Raw genomic sequence first — 22,919 nt, 5'->3', positions numbered from 1 at the left:
TTTATTCTATTGGTGTCATCCAATACCTTGTTGAAAGCCTCAATTATATCTGTCTACACCACACCCTCAGGCAGCATACTCACTTAACCACTTCAGTGTAAAAAAAAATTTCTCACGTCACCATTGCCTCTTTTGCCAAAAAAAGTACAGCTTTAGAGATCTTTCATGGGTATAGTTCGTTTGAAACAGATTGAGGAATGCATGTTAGCACGACACTCCCTTTTGCAAATTAATCTGATGTTACATTCCACTTCCAGTTTGTTTTTGTTATGACATTTCAATCAATGAATATCGATCACAACCTATAAAAGTTTGCGCGTGTGTTTATATTTAGAGTGGAAAATATAAAAAAGATTCAACATGCAACTACTGACAGGTTCCTCGTGAGTTTGATTTTGTACATTACTGTGAATGCTACATTTTCGACAAACTGTATCTCTGGCTTCTCAGAAACAAAATGGAGAAAGAATACCTATTGGCACTCAATTCGGGTTCGATTAAATTCAGTACAGTAAAAAAGGAAACAAAAATGTTTAAAGATGTATGGAAATCTGAAGTAAATACAGGGGATAAATAGACATCATTCAAACAAAAACAGAGATTAACGTTCCAGATGTTGATGTTTTGTGAAGCACTTAACCCTTAGTTTGAATTAAAGTTCACTGACAATTAGGCTGAGTTTGCAAATGATGGATTGATTTCAATAAAATCAGGGACTTCTGTTCTTTGGTATCATTTAAATTGAAATCCAGGTTTGAGTTTAATTTTGGTGAAATGCCAGGATATAGAACTTTAGTGTAATATTGAAATGTAATGATAGGTTTTGGGTGCAATTATGATGAGGATGTAGTCAATTTTCTTGTCTGTTGTAAAAATAAGTACATCTTCAGGAGGGATAACTGGATCCACCACAGCTGGTTTGTAACACAATTATTTGATAGAATCCATACAGAGTGGAAACAGGCCCTTCAGCCCAACAAGTCCATACCAACTAATCTACACATCCCTGAACATGATGAGCAATTTAACATAGCCAATTCACCTAGCCTGCACATCTTTGGATTGAGGGAGGAAATCAGAGCACCCAGAAGAAATCTACGCAGACACAGGGAGAGTGTGCAAACTCCACACAGACAGTCGCCAAGGTTGGAATTGAATCCAGGTCCCTGGTGCTATGAGGCAGCAGTGCTAACTACTGATCACCCTGCCATTCCTCAGCTCTGAGGAAGGGGCACTCAACCTGAAACATTAACTCTGATTTCTCTCCACAGTTGCTCCTCTTATTGACAAGAGGCCAGGAGAAAAAGTCACCTCTGGAAGTCAGGGAATGATAAATGACCAGAGAATGAAATCTATGAGTTGATGCGACTTAAAACAAATGGAGATGCATTAAACAATATTACCTAATGCCATCTAATTCATTGTAGATGCTTACAGCATTCAACATTTCATTCAAGGTGAAACCAAATTATTGAAATGGTTACTTTTATGTTGTTTCAGACAGAGCTTCTTGAAGAACCATTTTCTGTCTATGTTCTTGGTGGTTGCAAAAGTCATGTAAATGCTACATCATCATATTTCACCTTGCGTTTTGGGAATGTTTCAATACAGTATCATATTTTATACTGATAATCACAGCATATTAACAAACAATTAATTGAAATGCAGACATGTAAAAACATGCAAACAACTAACTACTGTTAATATCCAAAAGATTTGCAGTTGTAGGTTTGCTTGCTGACCTAGAAGGTTCATTTTCAGACATTTTGTCACCATGCTGGAAACATCTTCAGTGAGCCTCTGGATGAAGCACTGGCCTGCATTTTATTTATGTGTTTAGGTTTCCTTGGTTTGGTGATGTCTTTTCCTGTGATGATGTCATTTCCTGTTCTTTTTCTCAGAGGGTTGTAAATAGGATTCAATTCAAGATGTTTGTTGATAGAATTCTGGTTGGAATGCCATGCCTCCAGGAATTCACACACATGTCTCTGTTTGACTTGTCCTAGGATGGATGCATTGTCCTAGTCAAAGTGGTTTTCTAGCTGTTTGTCCAATGTAGTGTTTGTTACAGTTCTTGCAAGATATTTTGTCAATGACATGAGTGTTGCTTGTTGCCTGTATATAGGGTCTTTCAAGTTCATTAACTGCTGTTTTAGTGTATTGGTGGGTTTGTGGGCTACCATGATGCCAAGTGGTCTGAGTAGTCTGGCAGTCATTTCTGTGATGTCTTTGATGTAGGGGAGAGTGGCTAGGGTTTCTGGACGTGTTTTGTCTGCTTGTTTGGGTTTGTTGCTGAGAAATTAGCAGACTGTGTTCATTGGGTACCTGTTCTTTTTGAATACTGTGTATAGGTGATTTTCCTATACTCTTTTCAGTTCCTCTGTGCTGCGGTGTGTGGTGGCTTGTTGAAATAATGTTCTAATGCATCTTCGTTTGTGGATGTTGGGATGATTGCTTCTGTAGTTCAGTGTTTGGTCCATATTTGTTGTTTTCCTGTAGACCATAAGACCATAAGACATAGGAGTGGAATTAAGGCCATTCAGCCCATCAAGTCCACTCTGCCATTCAATCATTGTTGATGGGCATTTCAACTCTGCTTACCAGCATTCTCCCCGTAGCCCTTAATTCCTTGTGACATCAAGAATTTATCAATCTCTGCCTTGAAGACATTTAGCGTCCCGGTCTCCACTACACTCTGCGGCAATGAATTCCACAGGCTCACCACTCTCTGGCTGAAGAAATGTCTCCGCATTTCTGTTCTGAATTGACCCCCTCTAATTCTAAGGCTAGTCTCCTAGTCTCCTCGCCTAACGGAAACAATTTCCTAGCATCCACCCTTTCCAAGCCATGTATTACCTTGTAAGTTTCTATTAAATCTCCCCTTAATCTTCTAAACTCTAATGAATACAATCCCAGGATCCTCAGCCATTCCTCATATGTTAGAAGCTAGTTTGAAGTTCCCCATTGGCTGTTCGCTCTACTGCAACATCTAAAATTGGCAGTTTGTTGTTGTTTTCTTCCCTTTTGGTGAATTTATGCCCTTAAGGATATTATTGATGGTCTTGAGGGTTTCCTCTAATTTATTTTGTTTAGTGATGACAAAGGTGCCATCCATGTAGCGGACCCAAAGTGTGGGTTGGATAGTTGGCAGAGCTGTTTGTTTGAGTCTCTGCTAAGAACCCTCATATCGGAGATCCCATGGGTGTTCCGTTGGTTTGTTTGTAGGTTTTGTTGTTGAAGGTGAAGTGGATGGTAAAGCATAGGTCCAGTAGCTAGACGATATTGTCCTTGCTGATGAAGTTGGTGGTGTTTGGTGTGTGTGTCTTTGGTTCTTCTAATAGTGTAGTCAGTGTTTCCTTGGCCAGGCTGATGTTGATGGATGTGAACAGGGCTGTTACGTCAAAGGAGATCATTATTTCATCTCTTCTCTCTTGGTGTCTTTGATGGTCTTCAGGAATTCTTAGGTGGAGTGGATGGAGTGGTGTGAGTCTTCTACTCAGTATTTTAGTCTTTGGTGTGGCTCCTTGGCCAATTTGTAAGTTGGTGTTCCAGGTAGCGAGACTATTAGTGTGAGCAGGGCTCCTGGCTTGTGAATTTTGGGTAATCTGTAGAAGCATGGTGTGTTGGATTTGTCTGGTTTCATTTTTTGGACGTCAGTCTTATTTATTTCTCCAGATTTCTGAAGTTTTTTGTGTAGGGCTGTGATTTGGTTCTCTAGTTGTGGGGTCAGGTCTATCGCCACTTGTTGGTAAGTCTTGGTATCTGCACACAGTGTGTTCGCTTTCTCAAGGTAGTCTCTTTGATTTAAAATGACTGTCAAGCGTCTATTGTCTGCAGGTAGGATAACAATGTTTTAACCTTTTTTAGTCCTTCTAGTGCTTTTCTCTCTTGTGTATTAAGTATGTTTCCTTACTTGTTCCTGCTTAGTGTTGGTGCGACTGTCAGTCTAATTGTTGCTGGGTTTCTTCTGTGAGTTCGTTGTCTTTTAGTGTTGTTTCTAATGCTGCTAAGAAATCTTTCTTGCCCACATCCTGGAAGTTGCAATTTAATCCTATTACTAGGACGGCATTTTTCAGTCTTTGTTAAGGGTTGGTCACATAAGTTTTTTTAATCCATGCTTCTGTGTTGATATTTTGTGTAAGTTTGTCTAGTCTTTTTTGCAGGTGTGTTTTTTTTCCCCTTTTCTGTGTTTGTCGCTGTCTAATGTCACTGGTTTGTTTGACTGTGTCTGTCCATTCATGGTCTGTTGCATTTGTGAGTAAGGCTTGGCAATTTATCAGCGTTACCATAGAAACAGATACATTCAAAGCTTGACTGAGATTTGAGGTCATAGCACAACCATATACTAACGTAATCAATTTAGTTAGATTACTTCTCAATCTTTTATTACTGACAAATCTCTAAACATCAAAATATTCAATAAATGATTTTTGGTTGAGTTCTGAGGAAAGGTCACTCGACCTGAAATATTAACTCTGATTTCTCTCCACAGATGTTGTCAGGCCTGCTGAGCTTTTCCAGCAATTTTTGTTTTGTTTCTGATTTACAACATCCGCAGTTCATTTGATTCTCCTCTTCAACTCTCCTCTTAGGCGGTTACAATTCCTTTAGTTTCTAATATGTTTCCAATAAGAAAAATCAAGTGTGTTACAAGGAAAATACTCACAAGACTGCAACATTCTATCCACTTTCCTGTATGTCTCAGAAACGAGGACAATAAAGTAAATAACTAACGATTTACGGGAGAACATAGAGATTTTTTAAAATGAGTGCTATGACAAATATTAAAATTTCCATACGTGAGCTTAAGTCTTAGGAAGAGGTGCTTGAAGTTGCAAAGGGTTAAAAGGACACAAAATAATGACATCCAGTAAAGAAAATGTCAGTTTTCAGTCAAAATCTATAGAGATTTCTTCTAGAGAGAAATACTGAGTAAAGCAAAAGGAGGACTCAGTTTAGGTTTCGGATAAGGGAATGTCACAAAGTGGTTGTTGATGAGTTGGACTGGAAGTCAGATGAGTGCAGTTTAACAACGATGGCATACCTCCTAACATGAGTAGCAACAAGCAGCAATATCAATGTCTAATGGCCAACTTGGGGCATAACTAATACCTGTTTCACGATGTTTTGTTCCTCGTGGAGCAAGTCATGTCCTGAGCCATTGCAGAGTTACTTACACAGCCTACTAGATAACTCACCCTTACTGCACGTGGGCTGGAGGTCCTGCCAGCTTCAATTCAAACAGTATAATGCCAGCATATATATTTTAAATGCCATATTTCTGCATCCTGGTTTTCTGTTTTCCTACTTAATGTGTACTGAGTTATGCATTTTCTGTCTAACAGATGTATTTTTATTTTTAACTTGTCAGGTCTTCAAATGATCTTTGGAAATGTTTATATTAATTTTGTCATGATGTAACTCAGTACATTGTGCTGATAATCATAATCCCACTGTTTCTCAAATTATCACAAAATGTACAAATGTATAAAATCCTAATGAGACCTCTCGAGATTTTCTTGACTGACTGCTATGAAGGACAAAACAAATTTGCACCACTTTTCAAGGTAACTGAAAAAATAACTATTTATTGTAACACACTTAACTTTAACAAGGACAGTGATAAGAGAAACTCCTCACGTTCCCAATTGAAACTATAACCCTGCACAATCCCAACCACACATGACTCAATCAAGATTAGGACAGATAAAAGCCAAATGGTTTAATACATATGCTATGGGTGGAAAACAATACACAAAGGAAAGTTAGTTTTCTCACAGTTCTTTTGCTTTTTGCAATTATGAGATTATATTGTTTGGAGAGTGACAGTCATCCTTCAGTTTGATGGTTTATTAAATAAACTTAGGTATTTTTCTTGCATGAATTCTTTCTTTTAAGCTTGCTTGGGTTTTCTGTCTTTTTTTCTGACAAGGAGAGGGAAAGAGAGACAGAGAGAAAAGCCTTCTGCCTGCAGACTGGATGCTTTTCCACTCTCCACTGCTCTTGGCGCTGACTGTTTATGTTAAACTCTGCATCTCAGCCAACAGAGGGTCTGTCAGAATAACCTGAACTTAAAAGGTTCTTGTTTCATTTCCATTTCAAACTCTCCATCTTAATGCTTCCAAAAACCAACGTTGCATTAAACAGCTCAATAACATGCAATGCTTGATTGGCAAGTTGCAAAATGTTTCTGGTTTTTCAATCACAGCAGTCCCATTTCCAATTCAATGTATAGGTTTTGCAGCTTCTTTTAAAACTCTACATTTAATCTTGTAACTGTAGGCAGAACCAAGACAGCAATGTTCATATTGTAAAAGAGACAGAATAAAGATATGGGCTTGAAATTGGGCAGCACTTGCACATTTGAGGACAGTAGAGAGGAATGGAAGATGGGACAGGGTAGCAATTGAATGGATAATGGGCTGAAGGTGGCTTTTGAGAATAGAAGTTTTGAAGATGGCAGGACTGTGGAAAGAGAACCATTATTAATCTTTTGAACAATGGGTTATGGTGATCGTTCTATAAAGTTCTCTGAGGATGGAAAGGTTGCAAAGAGATGGAGAGTCTGATAGAAGAGTCAAGTTTGATAAAAGGTCTGACATTGTGTGGAATAAATTATTGACTGAATGAAATGAGGTGAGTATAGGCAAACAATCTACAAGATGCACTGCAGCAACACATCCAGACTCCTCTGACAGCATCGTCCAAAACCAGAATCTCTACCATCTAGAAAGCCAAGAGCAGCAGAGGGACAGGAACATCATCACTATATGATGCCCTTCAAGTGACTTTGAACTCTTTCACTGTTCTTTCACTGTCACTGATAGATCCTAGATCACTGCCCCTAATAGCACTGTGAACGTATATACAGCACATGAACTTCAGCAGCTCAAGAATGTGGGTCACCACCATCTTCTTGAGGGCTACTAGAGATGGAAACAAAATGTTGTTGTTATCAATGGCTCTTGGATTCAAGAACCAATTGAATTTTCTTCAAAAGAGTCAAGACTGGTTGATTTATTTCCTTCAGAATTTTATTGCATTCTGACTCTAAATATGTTTATAGAGCTCTTTTAAGAAACACAATAATGTATTTCATGGCTATCGGATATGGAATAAGGCTTTTTTTAAAAAAGTGTAATCCAGTTATTAACAATTTTAAACTCATCATTGTTCTGGACAATTCCAAATCTTAGCATACTTACTAACTTTTCACTTTTCAAAGTTGGACATCAACACACCTTTAAATATTCAGGCAGACAGGAATGCTTTCCACTTTGAGCAAACAAAAGATGAATTAACTTGCTACTGTTCATCCATAAAGGCCACTACTGGCTGCCTCCCACATGCACTGTTTTTGACAAACCCAAGGCTGTGATTGCAGAGGAGTAAGTAGAGAGAATGATTGATTCATAGAATTGAACTAAAAAGGAACACTGATCCCTCCTCTGATCCTTTCAGCTATTTCCCCACTGACTATGCCAGTATTTGCAAATGTTTTGCATTTGTTTATGTTTCCTGATGCCAATGAGATTGTCAAATCCAAATAAGCTGTGTGCACACAAAAATCTTCTTGAGGATTCTCCTAACTGGCTTTCAAATACCAAAACAATTCACTCAGGCAGTATCATGGCTGAAGTCATTAATGGAAGCAAAAGCAAATTCCCTTATCATGAGGTTTTGCAACCAGTTTTTAAACAATGATCAGTAAAATTAAGATCACTACAGGAGATTTGGAAAGAGTGAGGCAGGGGACTATGTCAAGTGAGCCAAATGATGAATTGAAGTCTAGACATTCATTTAATAGATAACAAACAATTGTAATCAAATTCCATCAGAATTTAAGATAATAATATGGAATTCTGCCAACTCAAAACCCAGATACTCACTCTACATCACATTCCTAATTCCGTTCTCTCCCAATTACTTACAGAATGCAAATTCTACACCTCAAGGCGCTGGAGCAACGTTGCACAAGACCCTGCAAATCTACTGGGAAAACAGATGCACCAACACCAGTACCTTCAATCAGGCCAACATCCCCAGCATGGAGGCACAGACCACCCTTGATTGGCTACAATGGGCTGGACACATTGCTCGCGTGACTGACACGAGACTCCCCAGGAAGATGATCTACTCCCAGCTCTGAAATGGCAGACATGCCCCAGGTGGACAGAGGAAGCATTTCTGTGATACTGTCAACGCCTCACTGATGAACACCTGGGAATCGCTGGCCCAGGACCATCCAAATTGGAGGAGGAGCATTTTGGAGGGCATTGAACACCTCGAGACTTGTCATCAGGAAAAAGTGGAAGCCAGGCAGAAACTGCGGAAGGAGACCACTGCTACACCAATGCCCACCCACCTCTTCTCACAACCACCTTCTGTCCCAAGTGGAGCAGATCCTGCTGACGCCGCATTGGTCTATATATCACTCACTGACTCACCCTGAGAGTAGAAGAGAGTCATCCACGTCTGAGAGGGACAGCTCATGATAATGATGACAAAATGCAAATACTATTTTGAATCTTGGTGTCCTCTTTGACTACAAGCTGAGATTCAAATACCAATGTTTCATGTCTCTAACCTCCCTTTGCCTCTATAGCTGATGAAACTTTGTGCTTTTACAACTGCCAGGTTCAACTTCTCCAATACTCTCCTCAATATTTGGTATACTTAATAGCTTTTCATTCCAAGCTCACTGATCAAAATCTTCCTGCCCTTATAAGATCTTACAATATCTCCTGCCCATAAACTTCCCCACAGTATTGCCCACTACTCTGAGGTCCTGACTTGCATTCTCTACACATTCATTCTACTTTGTTTACTAAACCTCTCCTTCCTTCAAATCTGCTATTGGTGGTATTTCATGTCTCTATTCTTTGATTTTTTTTCTCTACTTAATCTTGCTACAATGTTCCATATCTTCAAAGATATCATCAAAATCCATCTATTCAAGGACACAGTTCATATCCTGAACTCTTTGAGCATAGTGTTGGCATCTACTTCACATCACACTCACTTCTTTAGATGCAATGGATGGTGACAACTAAGTTGTTTGCTCAGCTACTTTAAAAGACAATTAAGAATCAACCCACATTATGCATCTCGAGTCACATGGAAGTCAGTCAAGATCAGGATGTCAGATTTCCTTCCCTAAAGGACCTTAGTGAACTAAATAGGTTTTTATAACAATCTGATGTTTACATTACTGGTGATAATTTTATTTTCAAGATTTTAATCATTAGTTTAATCAAATTCCACCAACTGTCTTGGTGGTATAGTACTTTAAACCATGTTCCACCAATATTAGCCCTGGCCTCTTGGATTACTAGAATAATTCCAGTGTTGTGCAATAGATATATCTACACCAGATATAAAGCAGTGCTTCAAGAATGGGTGCCATCCCCACCACCTTCAAATGGGCAATTAAAGTGAGCAAAAATGCAGACCTCATCAGTGATGTTCACATCCAAGAAAATGATTTTTTAAAACGAAGCAGCTTCCAAAATTTTCTATTCACAGTAATGTATAAACACTGTTATTTGGATCTTCAAGGCTAATCAGTCACATAACCAGCCTCTCAGTCTAGTTGACTCCACAAGTATTCCCTTCTTGCTTGCCTTCCCAATTAACCCCATTGGTTTTCATCTTCCTCACATTCCCACCCAGTCCATTTATTTAACTACTCATCTCCCTACTTTACCCCCAAACCCTAGGCATACTATGACATCATGCCCCATACTGAGGTCAGGATGGTACTGACTGTCAAGAACTTCCCACGCCCTGTGTTATTACTTTCCTTCCAATGCTCTATACTGCCCCTTATATAATGCATTGCCCTCTTCATAATTGTTATCCTCTTTGCATGCTGTCTCCAATCTCCACGGTTGAATCAGCCCCTTCCATATCATACAGCAGTGGCCCTTGCGAATTCTCTTGACTATTAGTCAAGGATGAACCACCCATCAAATGACTCCAACTGATGCCTGACCAGACCCCAGATTAATCTGTGTGCAGCTCATTTATTGCAACTCCTAGACTGGTTACACTGGACCTGGAAGGCTGATGGTGTCCAAACCCCTGGACAGCTATCCTTGACTCACTCACTCACTATACCTTACTGAAGGTTTGACTTGATTAAGTAGAGACATGCTAAGGTACATCTTTGAAAGCCATTAAGGAATGGTGCAAAATCTGAGGAAAGCAAGAGAGGTTCTGTAATTGTCAAACATGAGCAATTAAATCCAAGGATCACTCAGCCAGCACAATGCTTGGAATGAATACCAAGCTAACCAAGTTTGAGAGCCACTACTGACACATGACATCCCAGACAGATTATGGATGAAGCTCATTCTCACAGAAACTGATTACCTCATTGTCATGGAGAACAGGTGACTTTCACTAAGAGGAAGTTTGGCCTGATGAAGGAAGCATATGAACTGAGTGTGTTGTGCGGCTGTGAGATCACACTTATTATCTTCAACAGCACCAACTGGCTCTTCCAATATGCCAGCACAGACATGGATCGAGTCCTATTCAAGTAGAATAGCAACAATAGCCCTGAGTTTGGGAATGAAGAGTTTAGCCGCTTCTTAAAAGATTGCGAAATTCAATACCAGCATTCTCTCCACAGTATGTCAATGAAATAAAAGCATGAGGTGACAGTGAAAATCACCAAATTAATCAGAAAGAAACTGAACGGACCCTGAAGAGGTATGTAAAAACCAAGCCTCAAATGGACAAGCACACCTACTGAAGGCATGAAGTCCAGTACAAAGGCTATGTCATACAACACCCAAACTATATTCCAATGGTAAAAGCCTTAAGTTCTAATAGGCAGTGGACAAAATGGTCCAGCTGAAATGTTATTTTTCTTGTTTTTCATTTAGAGTTCTAGCCTTTTAGGAAACTGATGACTGGCATTTCTATGACTCTTCCTACCCCTTATAGCTACTTTTGCTCTTTTGCTGCTTTGTCTACTTTTTCTTGTCCAGGAAATTGTGAGGGCTGGTCTCACTCAATGTATCAAAATGATATAGAATGCAGAAAACCATAAAAGAATTGAAAATGAATAGGATGTGCATTGCAGACTTTGTCCAGCTGACAGCAGAATTATATTTTTAAGTATTCTAATTGTTTTTCTCATTTATGAGTCATTTATGCAGATTGGCCTTCATTGGATACAGCCATAAGCCATGTCTAGAAAATGAGGGGATGACATAGTGGTGGGATGAGGGTGAGGCCAATATCCCATGTTACCAAGTAACCAGCTTCTGAGTGTGTAAATGAGATTGAGGTCCAGCCCATGATGAATGCAAGAAACTGGACATGGACTCGGCATCATATGAAAACCTTGTGATAATGAAGCTGTATGCCAAAGGAGTGGTATCACTTTCTGTTGAAGAAGATTCTTGGCTGGTGATAAGGAGTGCACAGGAGAATATGAATGTAGTCTACAGCACTTTGGGCACATGGGAAACTACAAAGGCTGAAAAAGGCAAGGGTTGTCTTGCCTACTTTGCCTGGTCCACAGTGACATCGATGGAGGTCTTCCAGCTGGTGTGGTGAGTACTGCTAAGGTCCATAATACAATGCAAACTGTGACATGGCATCTATCATTGATGTCATCCACTACATACTGGAATGATCCATCGACATGAGGTTTAGGGCAACAGTTATTGGCAAATACGATATTGCTCCTGAAAAAGTTAATGCATGCAAAGCTCACTGAACATACACAATATTTACAGCTTCCTCTGTAGTGGTCTTTTCCTCCTCCAGCTTCTGCCAGCAATCCTTGCACATTGCTGCCTCCTTTCCTTACAGCTAATGCTCTCCTAGACTGAAAGGTATGACCCACAATACCTGCCATGAGTAATGTAAAAGTGTTTTAAGCAAAAGTTAGTGATATTGCTTTTTTTTCCATCCTACTTCAATCCGGATAAATGCATGAATGCACAATTCCATACCGCAGGAGATAAAAGGTGCTGATTGGTTGACATGTTGATTGTGATTAGCTGAGGTGTTGCCATAAACAAAGCAACAGGGAAGAGTGGGTTCCTCAAACTCCTGGATAATTCAAAAAAGGCGTAAGGTTTGAACGTATTCCTTTTGATTGTAGAGAATGGATCACTGTTTAAGAATGTATGTCTCATCCAGCATGTTTTAAATAAGCCATATTACGAAATTGACTTGAATTGTTTGTCAGTGTAACTATTGCATACACAGAATTGCTCAGTAAGTACTAACCAATCATGGAATAATGTTTAACAATAAACAATGTGCTTTGGCTTTTACAAGCAGGGGCTGTTTGAGTAAGGTCTGTAATCTGTTAATTTGAAACAACCAAAGGAACATGCTGTATGATTCGATCAGCCAGTTGCTGAAATGCACTGCCTGAAATTACACCGGCACTAAATTCCATACCTTCAAATTCTTTGTCCTATTCCTTTAAGCTGTTAAATCTAATTGAATTCTATTATTACCTGCAAATGTGCTCCCACTGAGACCCTCTCCACCTGACCCAGCTTCATTTCTGGAACTAAATCCAGAACTACCCCTTAAGAGGTTGGGCTTACTATATATTAGTGAAAAGGCTCCCCGAATTTATTTTAAGAATTTTGTGAGCGCTAGACTCTTTGCACTGATTTTCAACCCACTTAATATTGGACTTATATACAGTGACTTCTGCTAATGTTCAGCATCTAGGATTAGCCATTAAAAATTACAACAAAATACCTGAAGGCTGCCAATGCCTGTGTGGAATTGCAGACTTCTATTAATTATTGCCTTCAAAAATGAATGCTAACTGGAAAAAATATCCCTGCTCAGTTATCAACTGAAAAGCTTTCCTGTATTCAATTCAAAACATGTTACATTGTTTAACATACTGAGTGAGAAACGTACAAATATTTTAAATGCAACTGAAATTTTAATTGCATAAAAGTGAAAACATGCTCATAACAAGCAAGTAAAAACCTGAATTGACAGAGAACCAAAAACAATTGTACCCTTGTACCTTCTGCTGGGAGAAGGTGTGGTTTGAGAGATTGTCTGACAGGCCCTCTCTGAGTACTGAACTCTTTTCATTGCCTCTTAACGGATAACTAATGTACAAATAAACTGATTGTACCACATCACAGCAACAGAATAGTTAGTAATAAGATCACAATAAAACAAATCATCTTGTGACTCACCTCTATTGCATTTGCAAAGTCTGGTTTATTATTTTCTAAACCTTCAAAAAGTGGCCGATTTCAGACATTATTAATGTGGGAAGACAGACTCTGCACAGAAATAAGGGAGGAAAAATACTGACTTATCACTTTCAAAACCAAAATTGAAACTATCTCAGTGATCATTGACCGGAAATACTGGAAATATTCAGCAGATTAAACAATAAGGCAGCATGGTGGCTCAGTGGTTAGAACTGCTGCATCACAGCGTAAGGTTCAATTCCACCCTTGGGTGACTGTCTGTGTGGAGTTTGCACATTCTCCCCGTGTCTGTGTGGGTTTCCTCCAGGTGCTCTGGTTTCATCCCACAATTCAAAGATATACAGGTTAGGTGAATTGGCCATGCTAAGTTGCCCATAGTGTTCTGGGACGTGTAGGCTAGGTGCATTAATCAGGGCTAAATATAGGGTAGGGAATTGGGTCTGGATGGGTTACTCTTCGGAGGGTCAGTGTGGACCTGTTAGATTTAATAGCACATTAGGACATGAGAACCATGGACTTAGAACTATTACCATGCCAGGACTAATTAAAAGAATAATTCGTAAAACAAATTGAATTTTCATAAATGGATATATGACTATAAAAATATGTTAATCTTTATAATGCTCTGATTAGGCTGCAACAATAGTATTTCAACTAGTTCTGGTTATCACACTTTAGTAAGGATATAAAAGCCCATGGGAGAGCATAGTGGAAGATTACCAGAATGGTTGCAAGGATAATGGATTTTACCGACAAGGTAAGATTGGAGAAATTGTTATTGTCCTGTTTGGAGTATAAGGAGGTGAGGGAAAATAGAGGTGTACAAGATTATGACATATCTGCAGCATCTCTTGTCAGGACAATGTCACCAATGCAAAGGCCCTGGACTGTGGAGCATGCTCAATCTATTAGCATACACTCATTGCTTAACCAACAATGTTTCGACTGGTTCAACAATATTTTTCAAATGGATGAAGGGAATATTTAAAAGTTATTCTAAACTTTGCCCACTGGTCAGAACCCCTGGGCCTTCATTCTCATTTACAAAGGCACCCTCAAGCAAGGTATGGAGGTAGTGGATATTGAGAGTGACAACTGTGAGACAGTTACAGATGGCTGTGACCTCTGATGGCTGACTGTTTAACAGGTCAATGAGAGAGATAAATAGTAACAAAAAACTCAGCTGGCAAAGAAGATGGTCCAGAGAAAACAGAGATCAGCAAACCCACTCCTTCTCAGCCCACTATCTTTCTCTGCAGTAAACGCTACAAAGGCTACTTTGCCAAACTGGAATTCCTGAGCCACATTAGATGATACTTAACACAGAACTGACCACCAAAGGTGCAAACTGTTCTCTCATGAGATGGATGGTTGCCACCAGATTTAAAAAAGATAAACAAAAGCAATTTATTCCCATTTGCCTATTGTACAAGGACTCGGCATGAGCAGAAATTTAATATCTTTGTCAAACAATGCAGAGGAGATTTTCATAATGCATTTAGAGTTCATGTAATTTACTGCTTACAAGGAGTGGTGGAAATGGAGAAGATGTATGATTTCAAAAGAAAACTGGATGGGCACTTGAGGGATAGAAGCTTACTAGATTTATGAGGATACAATGAGGGAATAGTAATGACTGGATTGCAATACAAAGTGCTTGCATAGATGTAATAGCCCCATTCTGTGCTGTAATAATTCTATGGACAGGATCCATAGCAAGCCTGGAGGTGGGAAGACTCTTTAATTATTTAGGATAGTAGTACACATGAACCCTGCTCCTTCCTGCCTCTGTCAGTATTAAGTGCAAGACAGAAAGGTCCATGGTCAATGGTCCCACATCAATGCCTATTAAGGCCCTTAATTGGCAAATTAATGACCGTTCAAAGACCTCGTGTTACCTTGTGCAATAGCCAGTTGGCATTCATGTAAGTTAAAAATTGAACAGTGAACATCTCATCTCTACATGGAAAGGCCCTGTGGCCCTCACCCCATGACATCCCCTCAGACTCTCCCACCACCTGTGGCCCATCTGTGATCCTGGGACTGGATGGTATTTCTCCTAATACAGCCACGGCTCTCCCTGTGTCACAACTTCACACATGTTCTTCTCGGCCGGCAAGACTTCTAACCCTGCGTCTTGAAGAGAGGGATGATAGTGGCCTTGTCATCACTGTTTCATTGGCTTCAGTGGGTCTTCTCAAAAACAGCATATAGGTCTCCTGCTGAGTCTGCAGCGAACAGGTGAGACCCTTGATGTTTCAGCAAGTATCTACCCCACGAGTTTGTAATAGATCTTCTAGGTTTTCTGGACCCTTAGTAGTACTTACATTTTCTTGGCCCATGAATAAACAGTATACATTTCTTATTAGCCATGGTGTTAAATGATGTAAAATTCACCTTCATCCTGAGATAAGAGCCCGTCTTATAAAATAATTGCTTGACATTATTCTTTTTGAGTAAATGTCAATGTTTCTCATTCCTGTTCATAATTAGATTAGATTCCCTACAGTGTGGAAACAGGCCCTTCGGCCCAACAAGTCCACAGCGACCCTCCGAAGAGTAACCCACCCGGACCCATTTATTTACCCCTGATGAATGCGCTTAACACTACGGGCAATTTAGCATGGCCAATTCACCTAACCTGCACATCTTTGGATTGTGGGCGGAAACCAGAACATCTAGAGGAAACCCATGCAGACACAGTGAGAATGGGCAAACCTGGGTCCCTGGCGCTGTGAGGCAGCAGTGCTAAACCACCATGCCACCCAAATGTACAGGAGATATACACAGATTTAGGTATTTACACAAATTCCACAATATTTTGCAAATTATTGTTTCTATGTATGAGAGATGTCTCAGGACATGCACAGAAGAAACAACTTATTGTGTATTCCACATTGCTTTAAGGAACATATGGCATGCATATTGACAGCTCTGCGTACTGTAAAACATTATGCTTTAAAGTATTAAGTTTGAATTAACTGATAGCAGTCAGCTTCATACTCGTTACTGTATCTTTCATTTACACAGAGTGGCCACATTGATAAATTATCAGGAAATCCAACCCTGTTACATGCGGCAACATACAGGTTAGATTTTCCTCCATGTCCTACCTTAAACTGAAGTTACAAAACTGAACTGCCAGGACAGAAATGGAATACAATGATACGAAAGGGCTAACATTTGACTGTTTTCTAAGAGGGTGTAAGGCTGTTTTCTCAGCCAAGAATACATTATGACAATAGATGATGCAGGATACTTTGCTCAGAGTATGTGAAATCTGTCAAGATCTATCAAATAAATCACAGTAATTGGTCAGACTGAAATGCAATGTACACACTATGTATTGCTATTGAATTTAATAAAGAACATGCACACTTACTCATTTGTGAATTCAGGAAAGCTAAATTGTATTTGTATAAGTTAAGAATGAACACTGCTGAGATTCCTTTCTTCATGCCCTCTGTTTTCCTCAATATCTAATTCAACTGCCCATACTTTAGCTTTTCAAGAAAGCAATATTTTCATAACACTATTTGAATAAAGTTATTCAACCTGACCATGTCTACTGATACTTCTAGTTAATTATGATTACATTGTTGTAATATTCACCTTTAGCCTTTGCCTGCTAAGTTTAAGGGTATAGTCAATGTTAAACCAATGGTCAATGAATTGTTGAACTAAGGCTGATACTATGCCAATGGCCAACTTAATCAAAGACATACTATTGCATATCATGTCATAAGTTGCAGGAATTTTAATTATTTGATAACAAGTGCAGCAAAACAGTTTGTTTTACAAAGGAAAATACCTCGGTATACATAATACTTTGCAATTGGTACTATTTTACAAAACTAAAATAGACTTATAATTACAGACTTCACTTGGTAAATATGGTCACAAATATCTGTAAAATGAGTGAAATTATTGTTGATAATTTCAGGAGTTAACTTCTTTTTATCCGTAGGATAAAAACTTATTAAGTAAGGAGAAGTACAGTTATTGATAAGTGATGAGTAGTATTTTTTCTTTTACAAAGTTGTCTTTTACTACTGTCAAATTATGTAACATAGAAATTTGGTTTGTCTCATAGAGACAAGGAAGGTATAAAAAACTTAGAAGAAATGGAAACATGTAATAACCGTTTACATTCATAAAGGCTAAGGGTACTGAGCTTTTAACGATAGAATACAGTAATGCCCTGCTGTTTACAAGGGGACGCATGCTTGAAGAACCATCACAGTCAATAATTTTCGAATGCGCATATACAATGCATGTACATTGTGCAAGTTCACTCCCAGAAAATCAAGGATGAGTGATCATTAGAATCTCAATCGACAAAAGGTGCAGAGTAGGTTTTGTGTGGATAAGTGAACTTGAGAAGGGTGGGCATGCAAATGGTGGAACTTCCCTGTAACGTAATATAAACAGAATGCTGGAGAAACTCTGCAGGTTTGGCAGCATCTGTGGAAAGAGAAACTGTGTTAACCTTTTAAATCCATTATGGTTCTTCTTTGGAACGGTCTGAATGTCCAAACCATTTTCAGATGCGGTTGTAATTCCAATCTTTAAATGCATGTTTAAGTACTATGACTGTATGCTAAACAAAGCTATGATACCTGACTTCAATACTCAAGAATCCCATTGGAAACTTCATGTTAACATCTTCCTGTGCATTCAAATGTCATAATTGCACCTTTATATTTGCATTCATAATATGATGAATGGAACTTGATATATTTCCCTCTATATATTGACCTATTTTCTTTTCTGCATGGAAGGTGATATTTTTTGCTATTTCATGTTGAATACACTTGTACCATCAAACTACTTTTGTCAATAGATTTGATTACATTATGAATGTGACTTTGCACACAAAACCTAACCTGACTATTGTGCATTTGGTTGGAACTGTTAGCTTATTTTTTTCTGCTTACAAATTCTACAATGAGAGATATGCATTGAATTTAATACTAGGTGTGTGCATGTCATACATGTTTATGAAGTGATTTCAAAAACCCTTCACAGGTGTCAACATGTTCCAGTAATATAGCCTACTTGTTTTTGATTACTGCTTTGGATGACAAACATCTATGCACGAGGAAATGTCCTATTTTAATATTACAACAAATCTTTTATACACATCTAAATATTTTAAAAGCTATTTGGGTTTCATGTGGAATTTTTGACTTCATTCAATGTCTAATATGAATTTTCATTAAAAAATATTCTGTGTTATTGTGAGGATTCTCCATCAGATATTTGGATCTTGATAATTCTGCTGAGGAGGACTGTATGATTTGAAAAGTAAATTAGCTGTGTTAAAGATGAGATATACATGATATGATTTTCAGGTTTGTGTATTTGCTTCTCTCAATATTCACCTGAATACATCTAACAGCTGTAGAATGCTGAATCTATAATTTTAAGAAGTTATAAATTATTTACCTAATAGGAGCAACTTCCTTTGGATGATACATTTAAAGTTTATGAGGAATTGCCAACCTACTCTTATTGCAAGTTGTGTTTCCACACTATCATGTGATAGCCACTTCACTTTTCCATTTTTATGTGGCTTGCTTTGCTACATAAAAATCTTCAATGAATTCAACAAAATATACATACTTTCTAGGATCAGATATGGATATTGTGGATCATACATTCTGTATTGTTGATAGCACTAAATCTTGAAGGTTGATGGGACTGACAGCAATATTTCCAGTTCATTAGATGAACTGGAGTTGGCTCTGTGGAGCAGAATCTTTGTCATGATTTTAACAAACCATTTAAGCCACTCATAACTTACCAGCATACTTGTACTTTTTGTAGGCTTACAAATTATACAGTACTTCATACAAGGTTTCTTGTTATTATGCTGGAGTGAAAGAGACAATAAAAAACATTACAGTAAAGCGTCGAGATGACTAGTCCAGTGACATTAGCATAATAGTAATTTCATAAAGTATCTCTGTGTTTTATCTGTGAGAACAAGGAAAACAATTGTAGAATTGGGCGAATTTATGAAAAGATTGTTTTTCATGGTTTTAAGGTATCAATAAAGTCCTTTAAGGAAGTTATAGAAGAAGGGCGCTTCAGAACTTGGGCCATAAAAGGTTGAAAGCTCTGCTTCTAATAACGGACATTGGTGGGAGATGAGAAGGTAAAAAGTACTGTAGACCAGAATAGAGCAAAAGTATAATGCAAAACTAGTGTGGTACAAAAGCATGGAGGAATATGGAAAACTATAGCATATTGGTTATTTTTCTGGACTGAAAGGTTTTGACTAATGGTGTAGTGACAAATCCCACAATGATGGCTGAAGTTAAATGAAATAGTTATGGAATTTCTAAAAGGTAGGAATGGTGACCTAGAAACTAGTGGACTTTTGCAATAACCCAACTGATTCAATAATATCCTTTAGTGAAGAAAATCAGCTATCTTTGGCTGGTCAAATCTTACATGTGACTCCAAACTCACAGAGATATTATTGATTCTTAATTGTTCTCTGAAATTACCTAGCATTCCTTTATATTCAAGATGACAGCACCTTATTACTGTCACAACTGTATAATTATAAAGTTTTATATTTCTAAAGAAAGTCAGTCTATCTGTCTTTTAAATGGACAAAAACTGTTTTAAAAAGGCCCCAGAAGTCAAATGACTTACACTTGCGGATTGAGCTGCAAATGGGAAGACACTACTTAGCTCAGGAAGAAAGCATAGAGACCTTTTGAAATTCTATGAACATTTCCAAGGGTAAACAGAAACTGCTTGATAGTGGTTTCTCTGGAGGTGTGAAAAGCTAGATGAAAAGTTATACAACTTGACACTGAAAACCATTCAAGTTAATAGCTGAGATAGTGAAAATAATATATAATTACCTTGATTGAAAATATATTGGATTAGTCTAATACCTAATATGAAAGCATGATTTGCTGGTTTTAAGGTAGCAGCTATTTAATTTTTTTGCTCTGTATAGGACAGGCTCTGAGTGAGTTTGTGCAGAATCCATAAAAAGGAATTTACAAATGTACTGCACTTTGACATTCAGAAGGCATTCCATAAGGAGCCATATAAAATGTTATTGTGGATAATTAAAGCTAATGATGAAGTAAGTAACACAGTCAAATGGAGAGAAAGAGTAAGTGAGAACTGCAGATGCTGGTGATCAGAGTTCAGAGTGTGGTGCTGGAAAATCACAGCAGGTCAGCAGCATCTGAGGAGCAGGAGAATCGATGTTTTGGGCATAAGCCCTTCATCAGGAATGACACCCTGGCCCACAAGCCTCATTCCTGATGAGGGACTTACGCCCAAACGTCGATTCTCCTTCTCCTCGGATGTTGCCTGACCTGCTGTGCTTTTCCAGCACCACACTCTCGACTCATATGGAGAGAAGATTAGCTGGCTGGAAGAAAATAGAGTGTCTACCTAAATTGGTCTTTGTCTGATTGGCATGATTAATGAGTGTAGTCTTGTAAGTGTTTGTACTGGGGCCTCAACACTTGTATTCTGGCTCAAACTTACTGGTCACTTTTCACCTCAAAACATCAACTCACTCTCAGACTAATATTTCTCTCCCAGGTCTGCTGCAGTGTTCCAGAGAATTCCAATGCAAATTCGAGGAACAGAATCTCAGTTTTCCTTTCCTTGTCAGGACTCGACATTGATATAAGTACCTTCAGACCATGAACTCTGCCTTTCATCTTCATTACCCCTCTCCCTCATTCAGTGCCTTGTCGGAATGCATTTTACTCTCAATAGAGTTGATCCATTTCCTCCTATTATTACATGGGAATAACACTTATTCTTCATCTATATAGCTTCTCCATTATCATCAGGATTCCCGTTGATTTTTGTTCCAGGGTGCCTTACCATCTGTTTAATTTGCTTTCTCCTCCCCCCTATTTCTACAGCATAATAGCCATCATTTTTTCAGACCCCCTCAATTTTGTAGAGGACTCACATCAGACTCAAATTGTTAACTCTGCTTCTCTTTCCACAGATGTTGTCAGTTACATAGAGTTTCTGTTTATATTTTAGATTTCCAGCAGCTACAGGACTTGGCTTGTATTAAAATAAATCAGGTTTTTTAAAATGAAAATATATTTTGGTTTATTATCTAAACAAAGCATAAGGTTTTAGAGTCATAGAGTTGTACGGTATGAAAACAGATCCTTCAGTCCAACTCGTCCATGCTGACAAGATATTTTAAATTAATCTAGTAAAATTTGTCAGCATTTAGCCCATATCTCTTTAAACCCTTCCTATTCATATATTCATCTGGATGCCTTTTAAATGTAATCGTACCAGCCTCCACCACTTCCCCCAGCAACTCAATCCATACACACACACCACCTTTTGTGTGAAAAAGTTGCCCCTTAGGTTCCTTTTATATCTTTACCCTCTCATCTTAAATCCTCTAGTTTTGGATTCCTTCCCTGGGTAAGACCTTGGCTATTCACCCTATCCATGCCCCTCATGATTTTATAAACTGCTATAAAGTCATCCCTCAGCTTCCGATGCACCGGGAAAATAGCCCCAACCTATTCAGCCAGTCCCAATAGCTCAAACCCTCCAACTCTAGCAACATTCAATGAAAACACAATAGCTGGTTACTACATACAGTGGAATAGATAGAAATATAAATGATTAACCCTCCAAATATCTCATCATGCACATGCAAACACATATACACTTCCAAATACTGTAAATCCTTTCACTCAGTGAACATACATTGGATACAGAACTGGCTTAAAGTAGAAGACAGAGGGTAATGGTGGAGGATTGTTTTTCAGATTGGAGGCCTGTGGCCAGTGGAGTGGCACAAGGATCAGTGCACGGTCCACTACTTTTCGTCATTTACATAAATGATTTGGATGTGAGCTTCAGAGGTATAGTTAGTAAGTTTGCAGATGACACCAAAATTGGAGGTTTAGTGGACAGTGAAGAAAGTTACCTTGGATTCCAATGTGATCTTGATCAGATGAACCAATGGGTTGAGGAGTGGCAGATGGGGTTTAATTTAGATAAATGCGAGGTGCTGTATTTTGGGAAAGCAAACCTTAGCAGGATTTATACGCTTAATGGTATGGTCCTTGGGGGTGCTACTGAACAAAGAGACCTTGGAGTGCAGGTTCATAGCTCCTTGAAAGTAGAGTTGCAAGTAGATAGGATAGTGGAGAAGGTGCTTTCCTTTATTGGTCAGAATATTGAGTACAGGAGTTCGGAGGTCATGTTGCGACAGTACAGAACATTGGTTAGGCCACTTTTGGAATATTACGTGCAATTCTGGTCTCCTTCCTATCAGAAGGATGTTTTGAAATTTGAAAGGGTTCAGAAAAGATTAAAGGGTTCGATGATTTGAGCTGTAGGGAGAGGTTGAATAGGTTAGAGCTGTTTTCCCTGGAGCGTCGGAGGCTGAGGGGTGACATTATAGTAATTTATAAAATCATGAGGGGCATGGATAGGGTAAATAGACAAGGTCTTTTCCCTGGGGTGGGGGAGTTCAGAACTAGAAGGTATAGGTTTAGGGTGAGAGGGGAAAGATATAGAAGAGACCTAATGGGCAACATTTTCACGCAGAGGGTGGTGCATGCATGGAATGAGCTGCCAGATGAAGTGGTGGAGGTCAGTACAATTGCAGCATTTAAAAGGCATCTGGATGGGTATATGAATAGGAAGGGTTTGGATGGATATGCG

Source organism: Hemiscyllium ocellatum, chromosome 4 (assembly GCF_020745735.1).
Source record: "Hemiscyllium ocellatum isolate sHemOce1 chromosome 4, sHemOce1.pat.X.cur, whole genome shotgun sequence".
Lineage (NCBI taxonomy): Eukaryota > Metazoa > Chordata > Chondrichthyes > Orectolobiformes > Hemiscylliidae > Hemiscyllium > Hemiscyllium ocellatum.
Note: the sequence above shows the minus strand (reverse complement) of the source record.